We start from the raw sequence: 14,629 nt of genomic DNA, 5'->3' as shown, positions 1-14,629 counted from the left end.
GTAATTTTATAGTATATGTAGTAATCAAGAATAAAGGTTATTCTAGGTAATTTTGACAAAAGAAAATCAATGTATAACATTTAATAAGTAAGGTACTTAACCATAAGAATTATGTATCAAATATCTTAAACTAGTATTGATATCACGGGACTTATAATTTTTAACCGACTTTAAAAAAGGAGGAGGTTATAAATTCGACGTGTATTTTTTACTTTTAGGCATAGCTATTAGACGAAATATTGACTAATCGTGATGCAATTTTAAAATAATCTCTTAAGACAAAAATCACCAAAACCAATTTGATTTTACATTTCCGATCCCTTAAACATATAAATTGAAATCATATCGATTACCGAGTATTATCTGTCATTATAGAATCGAATGAATGTTACAAAAATCGATTTTTTAAAAGCACCGATCCGTCTGCGGTCGCCCGGCGAACTTTTTATTGCGGCTGAGTTTTTTGTGAATTTCATTATTACAGGAATTATTATTTTTGTGGTGAAAGAAAGTTTTGATTTTGGTAAAATTTATTGAGATTTTTTGACGTGCTGGATGGTAATTCTTTAGTAAATTGTAAACTCTAAAAAAAGGTGACATTATTATTCCCACTATTCTTTGCTAGATATATTAGTCCATCTCCTTGAATTACAAAGTATTATTTGTTATTCCACTGCGCTTGCCATCCTAAAACATGAGATCTCAAGTCTTATTGTGTCCAGTAGTTACACTGGCTAATATGTCCTTCAAACCGGAACACAACAGTGACTACACACTGTTGCTTGGCGGCGTGAAACAGGCATTGCGATGGTACCCAGACTCTCATATATGAGAGACCTAGTCCCAGTAAATTGTACTGAATTTACCCCAAATTTTCTATGAGCTCTAGAAGGACCTTACTCGAGCCGAAAATACAGTCATACTATTAGTTGTAGCATATCTCGGAATATTGATGAAACTATAGTAGCACCTTTGAAACTGGCCACCAGATTTCAACGCCTTTTATACCAATTAAAATCTCCCAAGTTCGCTATGAGCTCTTTAGAAGCACCTTCTTCGGACCAAAAGTCCAGTCCTGCTGCTAGTCGTTAAAGCATAAATCGAAATACTAACTAACCATACTATAATAGCACCTTTGAGGCTGGCCACCAGATTTAAACGCCTTTTGTACCGAACAAAAACCAAGTCGTTTTCTATCAGTTCTTTTGAAGCACCTTCCTCAGACCAAAAGTCCAGTACTGCTGCTAGCTGTCAGCACAACTCGGAATATTGACGAAACTATAGGACCTTTGAAACTGGCCACGAGACTTCAACGCCATTTAAACACACATCATGTATATATCCCCGAAGGGGTATGAAGAGGCGCGACCAGGGCACCCAATTTTTGCCAAGAGTGTTCCTATGATGTGATAGGGGGCGAGCCTATCGCCAACGCATTTTGTACCAATTGGAAACGCCCAAGTTCTCTATGAGCTCTAGAAGGACCTTCCTCGAACCGAAAGACCAGTCCTAATACTAGCTGTTAGTATATCTCGGAATGAACGAAACTATAGTAGCACCTTTGAAACTAGCCACCAGATTTCAACGCCTTTTAAAGACACTCCCGAAGAGGTATGCAGAGGCGTAACCAGAGCACCCAATTTTCGCCATGAGTATTCCCATGATGTGATAGGGGGCGAGCCTATCGCCAACGCATTTTGTACCAATTGGAAACGCCCAAGTTCTTTATGAGATCTATAGAAGGACCTTCGAACCGAAAGACCAGTCCTAATACTAGCTGTTAACATATCTCGGAATGAACGAAACTATAGTAGCACCTTTGAAACTAGCCACCAGATTCCGACGTCTTTTATACTAATTAAAATCCCCAATTTCTCTATGAGCTCTAAAAGAAACTTCCGCTACCGAAAATCCAGTCCTACTATTAGGTGTTTGAGATCTATAGAAGGATCTTCCTCGAACCGAAAGACCAGTCCTAATACTAGCTGTTAACATATCTCGGAATGAACGAAACTATAGTAGCACCTTTGAAACTAGCCACCAGATTCCGACGTCTTTTATACTAATTAAAATCCCCAATTTCTCTATGAGCTCTAAAAGAAACTTCCGCTACCGAAAATCCAGTCCTACTATTAGCTGTTTGAGATCTATAGAAGGATCTTCTCGAACCGAAAGACCAGTCCTACTACTAGCTGTTAGCATATCTCGGAATGAACGAAACTATAGCACCTTTGAAACTAGCCACCAGATTTCGACGTCTTTTATACTAATTAAAATCCCCAATTTCTCTATGAGCTCTAGAAGAAACTTCCGCTACCGCAAATCCAGTCCTACTATTAGCTGTTTGAGATCTATAGAAGGACCTTCCTCGAACCGAAAGACCAGGCCCAATACTAGCTGTTAACATATCTCGGAATGAACGAAACTATAGTAGCACCTTTGAAACTAGCCACCAGATTCCTACGTCTTTTATACTAATTAAAATTCCCAATATCTCTATAAGCTCTAGAAGAAACTTCCGCTACCGAAAATCCAGTCCTCTATTAGCTGATTGAGATCTATAGAAGGACTTTCCTCGAACCGAAAGACCAGTCCTAATACTAGCTGTTAGCATATCTCGGAATGAACGAAACTATAATAGCACCTTTGAAACTAGCCACCAGATTCCTACGTCTTTTATACTAATTTAAATCCCCAATTTCTCTATGAGCTCTAGAAGAAACTTCCGCTACCGAAAATCCAGTCCTCTATTAGCTGATTGAGATCTATAGAAGGACTTTCCTCGAACCGAAAGACCAGTCCTAATACTAGCTGTTAGCATATCTTGGAATATTGAGGAAACTATAGCACCTTTGAAACTACCTGAAGATGCGATACGGAACGGGTAGCGCGTTCGGTTTGACGTTGGGGCCTTGTAAAAACTGGAATAGACGGAGGCGTTACGAATTGCAGTGATGCAGCGGTTAGAGCTTGATTGAGGTCGAGTTGAGATACAGGGTGTTTTATATAATTACTGTTAATGGAAATTTGTTAATTTATGGTTAATGTAGGTAAAGAGGTGGGTAAGTTTGGAATGTATGTTGATGTTGATTAAGGAAAAATTATTAAGGCTTGAGGAAATATTAAGGTTTTTGTTTGGCAATGTACTTAGTCTATTAAAAGTGAGGTCTAAGGAACTTAGAATTTTTTTAGACAATTTGTATTTCTCTGTTCTAAAAATAAACGTTGGTTAAAATAAAAGAATGAATACAATTGACTGTTGGTGTATTAGTTCAAAGCAAAAAAAAAACTCATAAAGTCTGGAAAATACAAATTCTGCAGAATCTCATTATTTTATTAATAAAATTATGAAACAAAAATCTTACTTAGAATCATGTGTGATAGAGATTACCGCTTTGAGCACTCCGAACCAACTAATTATATTTCAAACACCCTGTACGTATTGAACTCTACATAAAATTGTTCCCATATTCTTAAACTACATCTTAGTACATAAATAAGTTACTGCAAAAATAACAACAACCTGTGAATTAGCAAAACAAAAAACAACAACAAGACAATTTGTTATAGATCCATACATTCAAGGGCCGGCGTGTCGCGACCAATCACGGTTTGCCGATTGTCAATCCATCATAAATCATTATTGCAACGGATTAGAGTTGAAAATTGTATAATAAACAATTTCATAACCAACTGATCCATCTAGACAGCAGTGGACCAATCTCAGACGTATTATAGACAGATAATACACAATATTTAACCCGGATATTTGATATTAACTTTTTTGTTACGTTTTATGCTTTTTAATCGCAAAAAAACATCCGTTGTATAACTTTACGCAACACTATTGAATATTCTTTACGTGGAGTAATGTTTATTGATTTTTTTGTTGAGAAATGTAGGTCATAATCGTGACAGACGATGAGTCTATGTGTTATTAAATTGGTTGAGTTATATGAAAATGAACTGGAAACTTGTTTCATTACCTTACAATTGACTACAGACGTTTAAGATGGACAAAAAGTACCTACTAAAGTTTTAGTTACTACTTTATGATTATGTTGGTACCCCAATAAATAACAATCGATTGTGTCGCGCAAATATGAGAGAGTGGATATATTTAATTATGAAAATATTATTAAATGATTTTTGTATTACAGATTAACTTTTAGATCTAAAGTTGTAATGTATGTTCTATTATAAATGTATATAAACTTCCATCAATCATTCTTATTCAACCTCAACTTGAGGAAAACTACATCCTTCTAGGTATTACAGAAATAGTATTTATGCAAAGCGAAATAGTTCTATTTTCAAATTATGAATATTCCATTTTTAAAAATAAGTTACGAACTTAACGGCCAGTTCTATTGTTGAAACCGTTAATATTTTCAATAACGGATCTATTTTATTTATTGTTTTATAGCAAGAAATAATACGTTGGTATAGCAATAGCAGAAAAATAACGTGTTGTGATTACAGGCAGTTACTGCGGTTTACACTCAAATCGCATACTCGCAATAAGCGTTTTTTACGAATTATTCACAAGTGCGGTTGATTTCTTTGTGTCAGGCGCTACCTATATTTTATGATTGTGAAATTTGATGGTTTTACATTATACGAATATTATTTTTTGCAGTTATTTTAACAATAAATATGATTTCTCTTTTATAGTCATATTCTGCATTGTAAACTTTCACTTACTAAAAATATGACTTATTTAATTTTTTTTTAACATACCTGATGTTTTTTCGTTTTTAATACCATCTGGACATCTGGCTTTTTTACAATAAAAATATTAAAAAGAAATAAATCTCACACACAATAGCCCTTTTCACATGATTTAGTCACGCCCTTTATTTTCCAATCAAAATATTTTCGTAAACGGATGTGGTTTTTTTAACTAAGTTTTTGTGTGTGCTTCAGTTATTTTGATGAAGTGTGAAAGGGTTTCTTGTTTCTGATTGAGTCAAAGGATTCGGTGTTGTCAAAGTAAAAAAGTGAAACACCCTGTTTTGTACCTATTGTTATTGTTATTTAGATGCTTTTGTTAAAAAAGTGTAGATGGTTTGGAAATATTTGAAATACGTCTTAGCGTTTGGTCAGTACTTAAGATTGTTGGTATTAAGGAAAAATATTACGTTTATATGGTAATAGAGCTGCGTGAATTTTTTAAATACATTTACTGCCTTTTCTACAACAAAATGATGAGACAACCAGGCTTCTTGATTCCGGAGTCCTGTTACACAATAGGAATATTTTCTTACCATATTTTTTTATTTACCGTATTATGATATATTACTAGCTGTGCCCGCGGCTCGGCCCGCGTGGAAATCAGTGTATTACAAAGTTTTTCTCGCATAAATCCAGATCCACGAGATTTTTTACAAACACGCGACCTCTTCAAGAGTAATCGTTATATTTCAGACAATGTATATAAAACCGTAATGTACTCTTAACTTAAACCTTTCTCAAGACTTGCACTATCTTTTACCAAAAACTCGTACGAAATCCATCCAGTAGATTTTGAGAAAATCGATCACATACAGACAGACAGCTTTTGGGAACTTTGTTTTATAACATGTATAGATTTATACCATATTATAACAACCGAAGTATAAGTCTGTTCCACCATATTTTTCAAAAAGGAATATTCATAATTTAGACAGAACTATCCCTCTTTGCCTAAACACCGTTTCTGATAAAGGTCGCTAGAACTCGCAGGATGCAAACCGCTTCTAACAGGTTTGGAAATCTTAGGAGGGGTCTTTCAGCAAATGACTTGTTGCAAGTGACCTATAACTGCGTTCATCATGAAAAGTTAGACGTCATCAGCGTTTGTGTACTCTTGAATATTTTGATAATTCCGTCAAGGTCTACGTAATCATGTTTATGGTCAGTGCGGCGTTAACTTTAATGTGCCGCTCAGAATTATAATAATTTTAGACGTTTAAAATTAGAGTACCCGTTTATAATTAACTAGTTCTAAAATTACAATCATTCAGGCATAGTAAGATTACTGTTATAATGTCAGTTGTGAATCCTTCGTAGGCAAATTTCGGCCACGGCAGCCTCTCAGCGGAGATCAGCCACGCAGAAGATATAATGCACAAGTGCGTGTGCAATACACAAGCACTCTCTGTTCCTTCACTGTATAGTCCGGTGAGACGGCAATTCGACATGACGAGAGATCAGATACTGCAGTGTCTAAAGTTCAATGGTCTTGTACGCGAGTTTGTACCATTGCAATGACTGTTTTTCTATCAAGCATTGATATTTCGGTTGTCATTGTATTAGTCAAACAACTTGAGCACACTACCCCTTTTACTTTTTTTTCGCGGGCAAAAAACGCACTTTCACTGCCATCACTTGGGAAGTGAAGCGGTGATGTTGGTTTCACCAGTCTTACGGCCCAATGCCGACGCTGTCCACTATGCTATAGTATTCTCAAGTTTTTTGCCGACCCTTATAACTACTAAGACTTATTTTATCGTGCCAAGATTAAGTGCAAGCATTGCTGTATAACTCAGTTCCGGTGCTAATAGACAATGAAGTCGCTTACCATCAGGCGTGCTCCTCTAAGCAGTTTTCAACCTTAATGACCTTCGCATCCCAATTCGGTACCTCAAAACCTGCATATTACAATTCATAAATCTCATTAAGTTACATTCTGGGAAAACGCTAAATTATGAAGGTGAACCTGTCGTAATATCTCTGTATGTTGAGTAGTTAACCGAGATTTACATCTTTAAAAAAACATATAATTGAACCGTTTCTCTTTTGTTTGGCCTTTTTATTGTTATATTACTTTGTCTTTGAATTTGTTGGGTAATACCTTTCGTTTGGCAAGATGCTGTAAGATGGTTGGAAATAATTGATTTATATTCTTAATGGGTGTTTAGCATCAGTGCGTTCTTGGGTTATTGATGGTGTATCTGAATGTGTTGTGCAATGGGATGTCCTAGGTTCAATTGTTAGAGAAAAATTGTGTGCATTTCTACTCCCATTTTCTTGGATCTGGATCTTAGCAGGTTATAAAATTGGATATTTTTTGCAAGATGGTATTAGCATCTAGCCCTATACTAGAGTGGGATAAGTTTGACGTACTTATTAGTATTAAACTGGATAGCGACCGCTGTGCAACTGCATGTCATTAAGATTCACCAAGACAATGTTGATTATCCAGTAAGATTTAATCTGGTTTCTCTTAGCCTAAATCACTGAATTTTTATATAGTTCACACTTATCCAATCCAGTACAATGCCTTAACTGATCCAGCAACTATGTTTTACCGAACTTGTTCACTCTCCAGCATGATTTAAACTGCTTGTATCATTACTCAAACTTGGCAAATAATATAAAATGGAACCCATAATATAAAATACATAACCTTGCATCTTCTTGAGTCACTGAGTTTTCAGTCGCTTTCGATCCAGTACAATCCAGTGCCTTCCTAACAGTACATACAATGGATTTATAGCTTGATCATGACATGTCCACGAATCGTGACACTCTCTCAAGCTTACTTTGCAACGCCGAAATTTTTGCATGACTCAGCGTTTCTGTGTTTACATTAGTTGACGTAATTGGAATTTTGTTGGATAAAAAGTTTTATTTTTATTTTAGTAGAGTTAAAATTCATTTGTGATGTGATTAAAATTAATGAGGATTTTTTATGTGTACATCGTGCATTGGATAGGGAAACTTAAGTCTTGTTCATTAGAATGTAAATTTTATAAATAGTTATCTCGAAATAAATAAAAAGAACGTTCAATGATTTTGCTAAAATACTAAAAATCTCAAACCATATTTCGAAGTGAAGACGAGCCTTCCGACGATAGGGCCATTTTTTATTCGGAACCAAAAATCTTTCCCAATATTTCCATATAAATGTGATCACAAACCATTGTCGGAGTGTAATAAGTTGTTAACCTCAAATCCTCATCTGCATGGATGTACTTGACTGATATTAACCAAGACTTATTACTAACCTGCTCTTCGCAGCCTGACAAATCCTCTAAAATCAATGACCAAACCCCTCTGCGACAATTTTTTTATATTTTATAGTTGACTGCCTTAGTGGCGTAGTTGTACTGCATGCGCGGTACGGCAGCGCTCTGAGGGACTGGATTCGAATCCCGGGTTAGAAAGTGATATTTGGGTTTTTCTGCTCAGTATCAGCCCGGAGTCTGGAATTTGTGCCCGATTTAGCGATAGTCTTGCCCCCTATCACATCATGTGACGGAACACACTTGGCGAAAAGTGTGTGCCCTGGCCTCAGCATAACCCTTCGGGGATAAATACGTGATGTGTGTATATTCTTTATAGTTTAACAACTCAATATTCTTTATTTTGTATACGACTTGTCAACAAGAAATAAGTATGTTGAGTTCAGTTTACAAAATGTTTTTACAATAAACGTTTTATTTTCGTAAGACTGCATGGCTCGACAACCGTCATGTGATGATAACATCTTAATTTGTGTGTAACTCGTTCCGCGCAGAGATATTGTCTCGACTTAAAACATCGTTTTCCTTCGAGGCTGAGCATTTTAAACGGACCCGCTTCAGATGTTAACCTTCAAATTGTTTAAAAACGGCAAGTTCGATGGGGCTGAGGATTCTAATTGGAATTGTACAATAATAAAATAAAACATTTATATAAATATTAAACTAATAATAAATATAATTTAAATTTATTTTTTGTGATAAAATATTTCGGATAAGTTTGAATTTTAAATGTGGAACCTCTGTTTAATACTAGCAGAACAGGTATACCTATATATGTATTGTTTTATAATCTTTAAAATTTTGTCGTTTGAATTTAGAAAATAAATGTATGTCTCATTTAGACTATTGGCGAATAATTCGCTGAATAACTTGGTTAATAATTCGTTCTCGAATATGAGTATAACTTATGAGTAATGAGTACGTCCATAAGCTTACACACTTGTGTTCGTGACCATTTGTACAAGGCGAGTATTTAAATCAGGGGTTAAAATAGAAAGAGTAGCGGCTAATGTGAAAACTGCAATTACACACTGATGAGCAAAAAGCCACCAATGACTTTGTCTAGTTAAAAAATACCCGCTATCAGTTAACGGCCAGTGACATTTTACTCTTAAATGACATAGGTTTTAATTTCTTTTTTTTTATAAATAACCAACCTTTCGATATTCCCAAGCATACGTCAGCCAATACGCGTTTAAAAAATATACGCTACAATTCTTAAAACAGTTAAATTTAAAAAGGAATGATTGGAAGACTGAGAGTCTTAGGACAGTAATGAATCATTTATTTAAAATCTTGCACAATTAAGAATATAATTTTCGAATTACATAAAGTAGTATAGATGTTTGTCTCTACAATTGTAGTGTTGGAAGCTATAAGGAAATTGTAATCGACTTATTTTAATGCTATTAAGAAAAAATCTTCATGTCATTCTAACATTTATGTCACAACTATCAAGGTTTTTATAGCTTTCTAAATAAGTAGCACAATTATTTCGCTTGTGTAGCAATAAAAAAAATTACTTCCTGTCACATATTCTCTCCGCTTTTAAGGTAATATGACAGCACACGTCAAAATCGTAACGTTAGAAAACCCGTATGACAATGTCATGAAGATAAAAATCAGGAAGTATTTTTGGACGGTAATTTCTTACGCGTGGTCATTTAAATTTTATTATCTCGTACTCTGTGGGCCATTTGACGTAATAACATGAGCTGTCACATTGACGTTTTGAAGTGTCGTGAAACGTCAAAAGAGGTTTAATTTAAACAGTTGTAAGAGTTCTAAAAGCGTTAATAATAAGCACATAAAAAGTAACTGCAACGGAAAGTAAAGCAACTTATAATTCTACTTATTTTAGGTTAACTTGTTGACTATTTTCATTGTAATTATTATTTATTTATTTGAAAAATAATGTTTATCAATAATATTTAATTTAAATGTATTTATTATTGTAATTTATTGATATATTATTCATTAATTGTTTAAATAAAAATAATTTCAACAAGTTACCGTAAACACAAGAAAAACACTAACTAATAAATAAAAAATATAAAGAAAAATGAAACGTGCCCAGGTTCGAGATGCGATTGGTTGGATGCTTGTTGCTGCCGACAGATATCCGGGCTTGTCTGTACGAACCAGGAATGGGTGAAGGCCGGGTTGAGGCCCGGGTTCAGCCAGATCCCTGGCCCCGGGAGGCCCATCACTCCGGGCAACCCGCCGGGCCGCTGGTGGTGGTGGAAACCAGCTGAGGCCACCGCGTAGTCCATAGCTACCGCTTGGTACGGCAACATCGTCACTAAACACTACTATTGCAACTGATTAGTCCGACTGCACATTTCTGTCCAGTTCCCGCGTTTTCGTGCATGACGTCATTGTGTCCAGGGTGAAATTCCTTTTTCAAAAGTGTTCCATATTTATATTTTAAATTTCGAACACAGCTGCAGTTCTTCAGTAAACACAAACACAGTCCAAACAATGTTAATGTCACACAGCATTCACAGTCCACGCAACGTCGGCCCGGCGCGCCGCAGAACTTTTCAGTTATCAAACAAACGCGTTTTCGTGGGACCGATCATTTACGCGGCTAGCTATTCACAGGGGAAAAGTCACGCACAGCCACCCACTTAATAAATATTCTGGGCATATATCCGTTTTTACGCGGACGTGACTGGCGCGATACTGTCCGATTTTCACGTACGGAACGCGCGGCCGATTAGCAAAAACAGTTGCTTGCGTCCCCCTCCTGCGACCTCGGACGTGCAACTGAAACCAAGCACGCGCGCCAAACGCGACTCTATCACACTCGGCCTAGACAACCGTGGATGTCTGCCGCTCGGCGATACGAAGAGGACAGCGCGCTATACAAAAAGAGTACGGGCGCATCGATCGGCCGCCGTCGGCGAGTTAAAAGCCTGCGTCGTTACACGGCCCGTAATAGGCGGTTACGTGATTGGGCGTGGCCCGACCTATTAAGTTGAATTGTCGCGCCCTGATTGGTTGAAATTGCTAGTAGTCGACTACGTGATATGTTCAGGAATACGCTTATAGCCTTCGCTCATAGAATATAATAAGTGAGTGAGCCCGCGAGCGCAGAACGGCCTAACCAACATTTTATTCAGGAATGAATTAGTGGACTCATCTCAATTGGAAAACGGTTTTTTGTACACACACTCAGCCCTACGAGCATTTTGAAAAAAGAACATTCCGAAAAATAAACCACAGATAAATTTATCAGATATGCAAATTATAAAATTTTATTTTAATATTTTGAGTGTATTTTCATTAAGTTTGGACATAGGCCGTTCTGACTTCCGCAGCTGGTTGGATGCACGCCAGGGCGAGATGTGGCTTGTTGCGGTTTAGTTCCCGGATAGCGTGTAATGCTTTTTAATTATGTTCGGCCGTTAATGTGTAAGCTGTGTTTATAGAATGCTAACTTGTCGGTTGAATGGACGCGGGCGTGTCGTTCAGCTGATTTATGCCGGCATTAGTTAAATGCATTGTTTATATCCACAGACGGAATGACGCGCACGGATCGTAATCGAGAGATAAATGCAATCAACATTTATGAAATTAAATATGTAGGAATTCAAAACGTTCATAATTAATCCGATACTAAAAACGAACTAACTATAAATTTTCCTTTCCGGGATTCGAACTCACATCCCTTATGTTCCCTAAAGTCTTGTTATTGTTCAGATCAATACTGGAGTTCAAGTTCGGTCACGTAGCGCGAGCCGTCGCGAGGGCATCTCCGCTGAGGCTATTTCGATTGATATTATAATAATGGCTATTTAACACGCATTTTGTGTCTTATAACAGGGAACATCAAGCTGAAAGTTAAATGAAAGCTGTATTTTGATTTGTCTTTTCAAAATTTTATATCTTTATAGATATTTTTGATTTCATAGTAAAATTCGAAGCACTGCAAATGACGTTTTGATAATATTTAAAAAATACGGAAAATAAAACAATAGACATCTTGAATTCGAAATTAGAACCTGAAATTGAAATTCTAACGGCCAGTATCCAAATGTAAATTGCCCATAACATTATTTTAATTTTTAATAAAAATCTGCCTTTCAAATGCGTATTTTTATCATCTCTTTGCTCCACCAATTTTTTCAACTAACAATAATAAAATTCCAAATTCAAACCGAAATTATCTATGCCAAATTCGTCCTCATCGATTACATTGAAACGGCAATTTCAATAAACAATAGACGAATTTATTCCACGCCGCAAATCCGTTTGATTTTCCACTCAATTTGTCCAGTGCAAATGATTATTGTCGATGATCTAAACACCCGTCTATGGTCCGGTCCAGTTAGATGACCGCGCGCCGGAACTGCCGCTGTTGCGGCTTCCGGTTGGCTCTATGCGCCGATTTGTGTGCTAAACTAAACACATTGTTAGAAACTATTGTCTCTACGTCGCTTCGTTTTATAACCGGATATTTAAATTCTAGAAAACACACAGGTATCTTATACGTTTATTGTAAATAAAGAAACTCTTATTTGTATGTAGAGCCTTTTGCTAAATGTTGCTGTTCGTAATTTTGAAATGCGTTCAAGCGACTTTGATACTAAAGGTTCAATTATTTCATACAGGCACGTTAAACTAGCCCCAATAGCTCTGATGGCAAGCGGGAGCCAGATCGAGTGCCGAGATGGTTCTGCTTGCCAGTCGATACAATTATGCCGGCCTGTTTGATGGTGTATAAGGATTAGTACTTCATCGTGTACCTATACGTAATATAGTTAAATAAATTATAAAATAGCCATTGATAATCGCTTTAAAGGATATAACAACTTGCATTCAATGTCAGTTAAACATCCTACGTAGTCGATATTATATATCATACCTACAATACTATAACAGACCGTCTGAGCACCGAGGCTTAGTTTGTTGAATAATGTACCTTAACAAAAAAGGCTTATAAATCAAATTAAAATCCCATTTCTTTTACTTAATACATAAATAATATACAATAAAAAGTTTATCAAGTTATCTCAAAGACTTTATTTTGAGCACCACGTTCCCAGAAATGCAATACTCGTGCCAAACTAAATATCTAAGTAACCATTTCAGCATTTCCTAGAATTAAAATAGACCGAAATTATGTAATACCTCTGTGAAGGATCGATTAGTTCCATCGACGCTTACTGGAGCGTTAACCGAAATTTATAGAATCTAGAATATAAATTAAATGATTAAAAAGAATTTGAACACATTATGCCATAAAATAATGTTATCTATATGTAAGTTACTAAATAAATTCACTAGTCAACATTACGTTCATAAACAAATAGATTGGATATATCATTAAAAAGTCAACATTATGTAATAAAAGAATTTAGTACATAAATCATTAAAATAATAAACATAATTAAGATCTTTATATCTTCAACTTTTTAATACATTCAAAAATAGAACGAACGAAATTAAAAATTCGTCTTGTTTAACCTCTGCTAATGTGCGTCAAATTAAACGAGTAGTAAAATTACGTATAAAAATTTAGGTAACCGGGTGTAGGAATCTGACCTTACGTTCAAATCTTAAATTAAGTCCAACGTGATAGAAATCAAAACAAATTTCATCCGCGAAACTCTATTTACATTTTAATTTACGAACGTAGCGTAAATTATCTCACTAAGGCAACGTTCTGCGTGAACTGCCTGCCAGTAACTAGATTAATAAAACAATATATTAGGTATTTTCTAAATATACGTACCGTTTTGATTTTAAATTTCGAACAAATAGCGTGAAAAGTGAAACTTTTCAAATTTCAATTTTAAAAATTAGAACGCATATTGGCTGTTCTAAATACAAATTAAAATATTTGAGATGTTTAATGCAATGTTTTGTCGGTCTATTACGATAAAGAGCGTTCGAAAACCGGGAATCCTCTGGCTATGATCAATAAAGAGATCGTTCTAGTGGACACGGTCACGCGGGGTACGTTCTCAAGTGCGGACGCGATGGTACGCCGGGTGATGGCTTAGTGGCGAGGGAAAGCGGCAGCGGGAGCGGTAAAATAAATATAGAAGGTCATTGGAGGTGCTGGGATTTGAACCCAGGACTTTCAGCATGCGAAGCAGACACTCTACCACTGAGTTACACCCCCGTTGGGTACGTTGGCGAAATTAAGGATCACATTCGAGTATTTTGTTATGTATAAATAGGGCTCAAGAGAATGCAACAAACAATTGAACTGAGCGAGCGCATAGATTTATTTAGTTAAAATTAATCTTACAACGTTTGAGTGACTAAACTAAAGATATAGGATATTGCTAACGCCAATAATCGAATATGTAATACGTTTCAAAATAATCATGACATTCTGAATTAGAGAACCTCCAACAAAAAAATTATATCTTTAGTGTGTTTCTCCAAGCAATGTTTACCACTATGTCCGCGCCTTAGTCGCCTGTAACTGCCAGAAAACTTGCTTCTTATTGGATAATTATTCGTGATTTTCATTTTTTTCTCTCGCGCGCTCCATTGTGCGACAGGTGTTGAAGACCTGCCGTCCACGATCTTGACATTGTTGTTTAGATTTCAGAACGCACCAATGGCGAGGGGTGTCAGTGAACTCGATTATTGACAAATCG

At 36.0% G+C, this 14,629-nt stretch overlaps 1 non-coding gene across 1 annotated transcript; it reads right to left on the bottom strand.

Moving 5' to 3' along the window:
- Positions 1 to 14,070: 14,070 nt before the first annotated feature.
- On the bottom strand, positions 14,071 to 14,142 carry Trnaa-cgc. The gene has a single exon. It is a non-coding gene; the product is annotated as a tRNA-Ala (tRNA).
- Between the last annotated feature and the right edge of the window lie 487 nt (positions 14,143 to 14,629).

The sequence above is a fragment of the Manduca sexta genome, unplaced genomic scaffold, assembly GCF_014839805.1.
Source record: "Manduca sexta isolate Smith_Timp_Sample1 unplaced genomic scaffold, JHU_Msex_v1.0 HiC_scaffold_2547, whole genome shotgun sequence".
Classification (NCBI taxonomy): domain Eukaryota; kingdom Metazoa; phylum Arthropoda; class Insecta; order Lepidoptera; family Sphingidae; genus Manduca; species Manduca sexta.
Note: the sequence above shows the minus strand (reverse complement) of the source record. Positions and strands in the feature narration are given on the sequence as shown.